The sequence below is a fragment of the Lucilia sericata genome, unplaced genomic scaffold (genome assembly GCF_015586225.1).
Source record: "Lucilia sericata isolate MDLA Ls3-8-SP2 unplaced genomic scaffold, ASM1558622v1 Contig001303F_arrow, whole genome shotgun sequence".
NCBI lineage: Eukaryota > Metazoa > Arthropoda > Insecta > Diptera > Calliphoridae > Lucilia > Lucilia sericata.
In genome coordinates this window covers 104,972-116,521 of record NW_023995250.1, presented here as the reverse complement: position 1 = coordinate 116,521, position 11,550 = coordinate 104,972, and the positions used below count along the sequence as shown (strand labels likewise).

Here is an 11,550-nt window from a genome sequence, read left to right as displayed (position 1 = left end):
AAAATCATCATTTCTTCAGGTCTTTTTCAGTACTTCCATGGAGTAAATTATACTTCTTTTTCGCTTCTTTGGAAGTTCTTTTTTTGCTGGGTCGCCAAATAGTCTAGATCAGCTTCGATCTCTCTAGGATATTAGAAAATAAAAAAGTTTAACCAAATTTTAAAAATTTGAGTTAAATATAGAAAATTTCGTTAGAATAAATCCATTAAACATCTACAAACATAATTTTATATTTATCTTTACACTTAATAATAATCTTTTCAAAAATCCTTTTTAAAATCAAATATTATTAAGTAATTTACCAAAAAGAAACCGAAAAAAGTGTAGGTGTTATAAAACACCTTGACATTTATAGCCGTCAAAACATGTTAAAAGATGTTAAATAAAATCATAAAAAAATACATTTTAACAACTTAACACGACACTTAAACCTAATAAAAATGGTTAAAAATTCTCAAATATATAAGTATTAACTAAAAATAACTTTAATAGTTTATAAAGCTTTTAAACTTACCACAATTTTTGCATTTACATTAAAAAGTTTCGTTGTTGTTTTTATTGCTGTTACTGCGGCCAGACTCTTAAACTAAATTAACTCCCCACTGGTTGGTTGTTTACGTTTTTTTTTATTTATTTCTTTTAATAATTCTCTTTTAAAAGTCTCCAAAATTATATACTTTCCCAAAAAAACGAAGTTTTCCTTTCTTATAGTTTAAACTTAATTCAACACTATAACAAAAAATAAAAAAAAGTGGAAAAAATAAACAAACATGAAAAAAATTATAAACTTTTATATTTTTTTGGCCAAAAGGTTTGAAAACTTGTTGTTGTTGTATTTGTTGCAATGAAAGGTTTGAGTGATTTTTTTCTGCTTTTTTTTCATTTGAAGATGTTTAAAATTATAAATATTTTTAATATGAATTTGTAGTTTTTGTTGTTGTTGTATATTTTATAAATTTTAGGGTCTGGTTTGACAACTACTACATTTTACAATGTTTATTATTATTATTATGGTTGTTGTTGCTGTTGTTTTTGTTATTGTAGTAGCTGTTGAGTTGTTGTACTTATAAGTAGTTTCAAGTACTTGTTCAAATAATAATAAAACATTATAATGTTTATTTTTTTATTTTTTTGTATGTTAAAAAAATATTGCACATACAATTAACACAGTTTAACAAAAAAAGGTAAAAAAGAAAGAAAAAATAAAATAAATAATAAAATAAAAATAAAAGGAAAAACACGCAACCTAGATTACCTTGGGAGATGAATTTTGTTTTTTATCTTTTTTGGTTGTAGTTTATTTTCAATTTATGTGAATAAAAGTTATTTATGTGTTTTTTTTTGCAAAAATAAATAAAATTAATTTTTGTGGGAAATAGTAAGCTTCCTTAATAATTTGTGTTTAATCGACTTTAAAATTAAGCATAATTGAAAAATATTTACTATGATGTATTTAGGTTTAAAATTTATCGCCTATTATATTGTTTAATGTTTCAGTTTATCATAGAGAGAAGAGACATTTTCATTACTCAAGATAAACTCTATTTTGACACACTTTTCTCAAGCAAGATCGAAATCCGTCAATCGAAACCAAAGACTCATTTCTAGCTAGAATTATCATGGATTTTTCAACAAAAATTAAAATATCATAAGACGACTTAAGATATTTTGCTTCATTACCGATCGATATGTAAACAGAGTGTCATTGAAATTGTTAACTATGTTTTTGGTATATATCCATTAACCCAAATTAAATTGAACCAGACAAATGAAATCATTAAATTTGCAAACAAACAGAAAAAAAAATCAATTAGTGATAATAGAGTTGTAATTTTGAGTAACTTATAATCGATACAAAAGTTATAATTACTCTGGTTTCAAAATCAGCTTTAAACATTAAATTTAACTCTTTTAAAAATTAAACAAAATCAAATTAAGACAAAGTCTACACAATATTGCCTTCAATGTAGTGCTGCCAAAGTGCTAAACACTGGGTACTGAGTAACGAATAATTGTATATTTAAAAATCTAAAATTAGCATCATTACCATCAGAGTTAACTCCAAAGTTATGGAGTAAACTTTGGAGTTAACTTTGATGATAATTTGTTTTCTTTGTGAAATCTTACAGTTTTATCACGATTAACACATTGAAACATTTAACCGGTATTCGGTTTCGGTATTCGTATTAGCACTCCACTATAGTGCAGTGGGTCTGTCTGCCTATCTGACGCCACTACATAGACTTAAATGCTTTACTATTAATCTACATTTTTAACATACTGATCACTGGTATAGGGTATCATATGGTCGGCCAAGGATTTGTCACAGTCATTGCATGAAAAATTAAAAAAAATATATTTTTTTAAAATGCATTACGGAGCTCAATTTCGATAATCACTTTTGCTCCAAGATTCCACAGAGGAATTCCCAATTAGAACCCCAACCACCTCCAGATGTAACTACACAGAGGGAAAAAGAAATATACATGCCTGGTACCAAATTGACACCAAACTATTTTTCAATAACATCCGTTGTCAAAGTATATACATACGTACGATAACACTATGTAATGTTGACAACATTGCCAGAATTCGTTGTCGAAATCTACCACGTTTGTTAATATTTAGACAACGGATGTGTATAAAATTTAGATTTCGACAACGAATTGTAGCAATGTTGACAACGTTGCATTGTCAACATTACATAGTGTTGTCGTAGAAATATCTGCTGTCAAACGAGCACCGAATTAGCTAAAGTGCTATCACATATCGGGGGATATATGTATATATATTGACAGTCGTAGAAATATCTGCTATCAAACGAGCAGCAAATTAGCTAAAGTACTATCACATATCGGGGGATATATGTATATATACTGACAGCAAAGCTTCTAACAAATATCTAGCGGGTGTCTTCACAACATCTAGTGTAATCAAAGAATGTCGGGTATCTCTAAATGAGATAGCGAGATATTCTAGTATTACACTAATATGGGTCCCTGGGTCATGATGAATTTCAGGGTAACTGTATAGTTAATGAATTAGCCATAAACGGCGAGAAGTTGGATGAGGAAGAAATCGACGCTTTTACTGGTATCTCTCTTACGAACTGTAAGAATCTTGTTCTTAAGGAACTGTTTGGGAAAGCCCAAATCAGGTGGTTCAGTGAAACCAATTGTCAGATCTCGAGGTCTATTTGGCCTCTATATGATGCTCTTAGTTCAAGACTACACATAAGAACGCTTGTATAATTAATTGCAGGACACTGTGTCATAGGCACTCATGCCGGGAGACTAGGCCTTGTTTATAATGGCTACTGCAGAAGTTGTCTTAATGAGGAAGAAGTTGAGACGATATCGCATCTACTTTGCTATTGCCAACATCACATTGCTGCTCTCTTCTTGTCAGGTATGGAGGAGCTTTCTCGGAGATGTGTGAAGTATATCCTATGCTTCATAAATAAAACCAGATGGTTTAGTTCTGAAAGCAGAAAGTGACTTCAAAACACACTCCTGCGACCACTAGGGACTAACTTAAATATACCTAACCTAAAATGCTATATGGTGAAGAGTACAAAAGATTCGATATCGCTGAATATAAGTATCTCTCTTATTTGTTTAATACTCTACAAATTTGCTACAAACATTTCGTAGCTAATGTTAATCATCAGTTTGTTATAAAAACTGCCTTCAATAGATTTAAACTTTATTATACTAATCAATAACTTAAAGCTGTGTATTTGAATTAAACCATGTTAAAGTTAATTCTAAATTATACATACAATTATTACTTGCACAGGTATTTTTAATAAGATTTTTTTTTTTTTTTGCAAACAATTAGTTCCAGAGATTGATTAAGAAAAAATAAACGAATAATTTAGGTTGCTAATGATTTCCTTTAAACTCCAAACAAAATAATAATCAATAATTTTTTCCTTCTTTTTATGTTAAAACCACTTATTATATATAACTATTATTTAATTTATTTTTTTTGTGTGTGTGTTTTTTTTTTCATATTAATTTTTATTTTGCCTTATAAATTTGTTTATTATGTGGGTTTCTTTTCTTTAAATAATGATGATAAATTTGTGTTTCAGTTTTGTCTTGTATATTTTATTTCACAAAAATGTTTGCGTTGGTTTTATGACCTTCATTGCTTTGAAACACTTAACCAGTTAAAGGTGTATTTTTTAAATTTTTTTCTTTAGTTTGGGTTGGTTTGTTAAAGTAAAATTATTGAACTTTATTTTTCAAGAAAATTCAATGAATTTTTGTTTATTTCAAGATTTTTTTGTTATTTGCCAATTAAAAGCTTTAGTTTTTTAATGCCAATTGAATTTTTTAATATTTTTTTTTACTTTTAAGCACTTTTGTATATTTTTGTTTAATTTTATTATTTTATGTAAATTTTGTTTAACGTCATAGAGTTGTGTGTTTGTAAGTATGTATAGGTTTCTAATACTCTATTCACTATTAGAGACACCACTACTTAGACAAAGTATAAAAAAGCTTAAGAGCATTAGATCAGCTTTTTGCGAAATATATTTTTCTTTTGGTTTTGTCAAACTAGTTTTGTTAAATATTTTTTATTATATAAAAATCTTTTTTAACTTTTATTATTCATTTATGTTTCGATTTTATAACAATTCAATTTTATAATAATTTTGTTTATTAATAACTAGATCATCCACTAAAAACACTTTATTTTTATTAATTTGTTGCTCTTTTTCTCATTTTTTTTCTCTCTAATATTTTTTTGTTTTTAGCAACTACAGTTTTGTGAATTTTTATTCTGTTAATCGCGTATTTGATTTAATTTTGTTGTATTACCTTTCCGTAACGTTAACCCGTTCTATTCAGTTACCACCTCACGACTGGCAACAAAAAGTTTTGCTTGTTTTAGCCATATTCCATTCATTTGCAATCTGTTGAGCTGGTGTGTTTGTCTGGTTAGCTGTCTGTCTGTCGGTTTGCTCGATCTCCTACCTGTGTAGTGTGTATTAAGATTGAATTTACGTTTTTTACTTACCACACAGTTAACAAACGTTATAAAGCTTAAGTTTATCTGGCCAAACGTAATAATGATCCATACCTAGTACTCCATACTCAAATCAGTCAGTTTGTTTGCAGTACACTCTAAATAGTGGAGACTTTTTCTACCTGTCTTGTGTGCCTAAACTCACCACAGTTTGAACTCTAACGTTTGTTAGTTGTGTGTTTAACTAACGCTTTTATGATTATTTTTAAAGTATTTTTAATTCATGGTGAGTTTCTATTCACTTTATGGTTATTTCAAGGTAAATTGCTTCATATTTAGTTAGTTAGACATTGTTTTGTCGGTGTTTGGGTGAGTGTAAAATTTTTGTTTTATTACTCTCACAATTCGTTAGTTATAATATTTTTTAATTTTTTTCTTTTTAGCCAAATCTAACATTATTGTTGTCTTGTAATGTGTGTATAGTTTTTATAATGTTTAGAAAAAAAAAAAAAAAACTATTGTGTATTTTCGGCTTCGCTGATTTTTGGGTGCTGTTAGAATTTATTTGTTTTGGTGTTTTGTTTTTATTTTATATTTTAGTCTTGTTTTTCTTTAGTTACTCTTTTTATATATTAGTAATAGCTTAACCCTTTAAATTTGGCAAATTTCAAAACTTGATCAGTTAACATTACACATAGCGATTAATTAAACAAATCAATAGTAAAATGTACTTAACTAAAATAAAAATGTATTATACCCTCCACCATCATCAGTGGTGATAGAGGGTATTTATAAGTTTTTCCGTGTGTATTCTGGTTCCTTATGAAATTCTAAGTCGATTTAGCTGTGTCCGTCTGTCTGTCTGTCCGTCCGTCTGTCTATCCGTCTGTCTGCCTCAAACATTCTCACGTTAAAACTAAGCAAAAGAAATCTGCCAAATTTCCTGAAAATATGCAGTATTGTCCTGAGCAGTTTGGAATTGAAAATCAGCCAAATCGGTTTACAACGTAAAAAGTTATGAGTAAGAATTTCAGACTACCTCGAAAAAATTACTTTTTTTTTAATTCTTGAGTAGTTTTCTCAGAAACTACTAAAGATAATTGGAGGAATTTTGTCACACGTTATTTTCTTTGCCCAGGGATCAAATATGTTCGAACTCAAAACAAACGATTCAAAATTTCCCATAGCCCCTTTGTACATATTCTTGGAAATAGATTTATCGTTAATAACTTCGGCAAAAATATCGGTATCAAATTTCGTACATATGTATGTATATAATATGAACAGAAATCATATTTCTAACGTAGATCTGTATAGGTCCATTATTGGTCATAGCTCCCATATAAGGTCCACTTTTGAAAAATACTTACTTTCCGATAACCACGTAAACGCTCATATTTCATAACTGAATGAAGATATCGGATTATTAGCTTTTGTTTTTAAATATTTGTAAAATATACAGTTATTCCAAGTATTAAATGACCTTGACCTTTTCCCATATTTCTGTCATCATAAGGATTATTCGTCAAAAAAGACAAAGAGTTCGATCCACAAGTAGTTATTGAACGGACAAGGTCTTACTAACCAGTTCTTTCTAAATAGTTTGCCATAGTTTGTGACTGAGCATTGTAATAATGAAATATTACATATCTGGCCTCATATTCTAGGAGTTTCTCGCTCAATGTTATGTTATGATGATCTGGTCAGATTTCAATACGTCATATTAAACTCTGATGTCGATTCAACTTGTTAGACGGGCTTCATATACGATCTCTTACACTTCGGGTTATCATTATGCATTCATATTTCATCCCAAGTAATGAATCGGTTTGTTTTATTTTAAAGCGCCCAAGCCGCATTTCGGATATACAAAATCAATTTTCAAGGTCTCTCGGCTTTAATTAGTATGGTACGCAATTTTCCTGCTTTGGGTGAATTCTGCTGCTCACGAGCGCTGCTTGAATAGCTGCCAATGATTTTGTAAGAAATTTTTGAGTTAATAACAGGTTTTGGTCTTCCAACTTTTTTCGGTGGCCTGAACGATCATCACTTTTGAACCTCATAATTTAAATATAACCGATGGAATACCATAAGCTTCGGTTGGTGATCTTTATCAGCACTTTTATTTAAAGCAAAACTTCTCGACTATGGAACTTTGTTGGCACAAAATTCGAAATTTTCGATACATAGAGGAAAATGACACAAAATAAGTCTTGTAACTTTCGGGGCAGAAATCTAATATATGCGTTTTACCCCGTGTTTAATTAGTTATGTCTTTTGCTTTAAAACGAGAAAGGTCTGTAATAAAGATATTGACAACTTTTAGGTAAAAATTCAAAAAATTTTAAATCTATTCATTAACAAGCTTCAGTAAAGTTTTAATATAATTTCAATAGCATTTAATTGTTATTTAATCCAGCTGTTAATATAATCAAAATGATTAATAAGTTGTTTATTCAAATATAATAGTGGTCGGCTTAAAGTGAGTTAAATCCACACACTATATCAAAACATTGCTATTGTTTTGTGAAGCTTTGTTTAAAACCGTTATTTTTAAAATTTGAAATATTTGAAAGGCAGCCGTCAATAAAAAAAGATACAAATAAGTATTAAGTAACTCTAAAGCTTAACAGTAATATGAATAATTTGATTATAATTTTTGCACATTTAATCAAAAGGTTTTGTTATAAACATATTGTAGAGTTTTTAAACAAATAACTCAGCTGCCTACGAAACAATTGTGATATAAACCGAGTAAAATTAAACAAAGTTTTATTAAAAGCAATTGATTCAAACCTTAATTTCTCTACAAATAAACTTAATTAATTCTTATAGCTAACTTAATATGTTCCTCCTAAACAAAACCACTAATAATTATTTAGCAGTCATTTGTTTTCCTTTAAACATGTCTCACTTTAGTGCCAATTAATATGCATTTTTTTTATTCAGCAGTAATTCATCTTAAAACAACAAACTGATGTCATTTTATTTCAATCATTAAAACAAACATTCCTCCATATGTTTTAAAAGTCATAAACATTTTATGTCACCTTATAGAAATGAAAATTATAGGATTTTTTCCGTTATTATAAATCTTGCTTTCTTATTCAATTGGCACGTTTTTCTATAATATTTGATTTTATATCATTTAATTATACTTCAATGTTATACATGATTTAATAATTTTTAACAGTTTTTATAGAAACAACAAAAAAAAAAAAACAGATCAAATGAATTTTGTGTTTAGAAAACAAAAGACTTAAGCAACAAACCAGTTCTTTATAAAAATACTTCAAATGGATTGTTTTTAGACTTCATACATACTTACTGCTTCTAACATGTTTTCATTGTTTGCTGAAGTATTTTTTTCCTTTATTTTTTTGCAATTTTTTATATATTTATACATAAGTGTTAGTCTTGAAAATGTGTGTATATGATTTTTATTCTAAGCTCTGATAATTTAAATTGTAATTTAATATTAATTATACACTTATAGAAATTATAGTTTCTGCTGTCTGACTTATAAGGCGAGAATTTGTTGAAATTGAAAACAGAAAGGAAATAGTTTTTCTTACAAGTACTTAATAAAGTTTATATAGCAAAATGTTTGTGACTTATATAGAAAAACTCTCCATATTTTGCGCAAATTTTTTTTTTTATATTTTACCCAAAAACATTTTATATAATTAATTGGTACAAATTATGCGGTTTTTTCGTTATTTGAAATTTGACATTTTTTACTTATTCGAGCGATTAATGGGCAAAAATTCATTGATTAACCGATTGATGGTTAATCGTTTGAATACTCTAGTTTTTCCCCTAAAAACCTACATTTATGATTCCTTCCTAGATTTCTGGCATCATATGGATTCTGTCCCAAAACAACTGTGTGTTTTTCGGCTCGTACTCGCATCAAATGAATTAGTTGCATTCGGTATAGGTCCCCTGCGATGGTGTGGTCATCTTTCAGAAGTTCAATATAGGACCATTTTGGTCCCACCGAACCTCGATATTTGGCAATCGAATCAACAGGATGCTTGGTCGGTCTTTCCTTTCAGCAACAGCGACTAGAGACGTATTCGGTAAACCGAAACACGAGAGAACATACTGTGGTAAATCTGGTATGAACAGTGTAAACCCTGAACATACCTGGACAAGGAAGAAAACTATTATAAGATGCCTTACATTCATCACAATTCAACACAGCAAACTTCTCATTCTTTCGATACACTCATAGGGCACAACATCTGACACACTCATTCTAGGTATACAGGTGGATAGGATCCGTATATCCCTACATTAATCCTGTATCATATACATTTAACACTAACTCATTTCCATTGCTTAGTTCTACGCTCACTCCTCTGTGGGATATCTGTTGTCTGGGCAACAGCACCGAACTTATACAGAATTGTAGACTTTACCTTTTAACTGACATCGTCTTTTAACTGGCACCTCGAAGGGATCTCTCCAATAACCGAGACAAGACAAAGTCCGATAGCCCACAGACTATCGGTCCCCTTAGTACTAGATTATGCGGTTCTCTTGTCGCCGATGATTTGATCACCACCAGTTTAAAGTCCCAGCAGACTAGAGGTACAGGTAGCACCTCTTTCCCATAGCTGCAATAACACCAAGATGAGGGTCTTTCATCAAGGTAACATGCCCCCGGGGGGATTGTTTAAGCACACGGATGTCGAAGTGCTCTACGTGAACACAAGGAAGGAAGGGAGGCCTTATTTCACGGTGATATTTTTCAACCACTGGGTGAGCTTTTGCAACAATTCACCACCGCCCCATTGTGCTTCTTACACGCTGGTAGCAATTTACATATATGGAATTTCCGCTCCAGTATACGTGCACTTTGCTCGAGTACTCGAGCTATCTAATATCTTGCCATAGTCCCGTTGGGGAATGACAGGTGTCATGAGCGAGCTCAGTCTAATCTCGACAAAGGAAAAGGCAATCACTGGTTAGAGTCAATAGAAGGGGCGGACCCAACATTAGGTGAAAACATCCTATTGATGTTATGAGAAATGCTCTATCCCCAAAAATATTCTCTTTATCTAAAGACTCACCCCAGTGCATTCCTGGACCTCTTAAAGTCGCCAAACCACACTACTGAGATGGCTTCTGTTGATTCGTCAACAGCACCTAAGGGAAACACGGGTCATTTTTAATTACCAAGTGACCACAAAGATTAAGGTATTACAGCTCCACAACGTCTCAACCAATTTCATCAACATTTCAACCGGCACTCCTTTCATTCCGACATTTCCACAGATACAACTCAGAATCCCTCTCGTCCATCAGATACAAGTATCCGAATGGTACATCTCACTCCATCACATACCCAATCTTTGCATTATCAGTTCAATTCCAACATTTTATAATTCCACAGCCTTACCCTGTTTTTATCCCGAAAATTTATATTTCACCGTGTAACAATCATTTAACCAAGCACCCCTTTCGCGCGAATTTGGGCTTAAACCACAGCCAACTGACCAGCCAGGACAAATCCTGTGGGCAACTGGCCACCCGTAGCACCAGATAAATAATCCTATGACTAGCCAGGGAGTGAAATGTCATCAGCAGTTTATAGTCCCGGCAGACTAGAGGTACTGGCAGCACCTCTTTTCTTCGGGATTGCAATAACACCAAAATGTCATCAAGGTAACCCAGGGGATCGTTCAAGTACAATTTCATACATGCAAAACCGTCATCCAAGGTCTCTCGTCTTTAATTCGTTTGGTACCCAATATCCCAGCTTTTGGATAAATTTCACTGCTCGAAATTAGTGCTTAAACAGCTAGCAATGATTTTGAAAGCTTTAGTTGAGTTTGACAACAATCTTCATGGAATGATGTGTCCATTATGCTTTCATATGTGTCACTATATTCTGTGAAATTTTCGAACAAATCCCTCTTGGTTAGCTTTCAAAAGACCATACTAGATACTATCTATCTAATAGATAGTACAGTTTTGGTCCCACCAAATATAAAACATTACCTTTGCTTCAAAGATATTTAGCTCTAGTGTCTATTTTCTGGTTTGCGGACTTCACATGCGATACACGTAAAACCTCGAATTTTACCACACAAAAATATTTTACCAATAACTAAAAAACAAAAAATCTACTTTTCACCCAAATTATGCACATTATTTAAAGCTGCTGCCTGTAGGGTATTCATGAAAATTCGCCATGAATATGATTAGTGAACACCAGCAAAAAAAATCATAAATATTAATTGCTGTCCAGCCATAAAAGTACATTAAATGCGTAGTGGTTAAACAATTCAGTTTTTGGCAAAATGTTTCAGAATCTTTTTAATTTTCTTATATCTTTTTCTCTTGACAAAAAGATACAAAGTAACAAAACCGGCTTTCAAAAAATACAACAGCAAAAAAAAAAAACAAAATATCAGCACCGAATTGCTAATAACAAAAACTGATTGAATTTCGTAAATTGAAAAATTTCAAGTGATATGTTTTTGCTATATAACGCACAAAATATATTATGTAGAAGTAATTGTAATGAAATATGGGGCTAAAAATTTTATAAAAAATTTGAAA

At 30.9% G+C, this 11,550-nt stretch overlaps 1 long non-coding RNA gene across 1 annotated transcript; it reads right to left on the bottom strand.

Moving 5' to 3' along the window:
* Nucleotides 1-514: 514 nt before the first annotated feature.
* On the bottom strand, nucleotides 515-4,941 carry LOC119610892. The gene is made up of 2 exons (XR_005232023.1): nucleotides 4,830-4,941; nucleotides 515-729 (listed from the first exon to the last, which is right to left on the bottom strand). It is a non-coding gene; the product is annotated as an uncharacterized LOC119610892 (long non-coding RNA).
* Nucleotides 4,942-11,550: the final 6,609 nt, after the last annotated feature.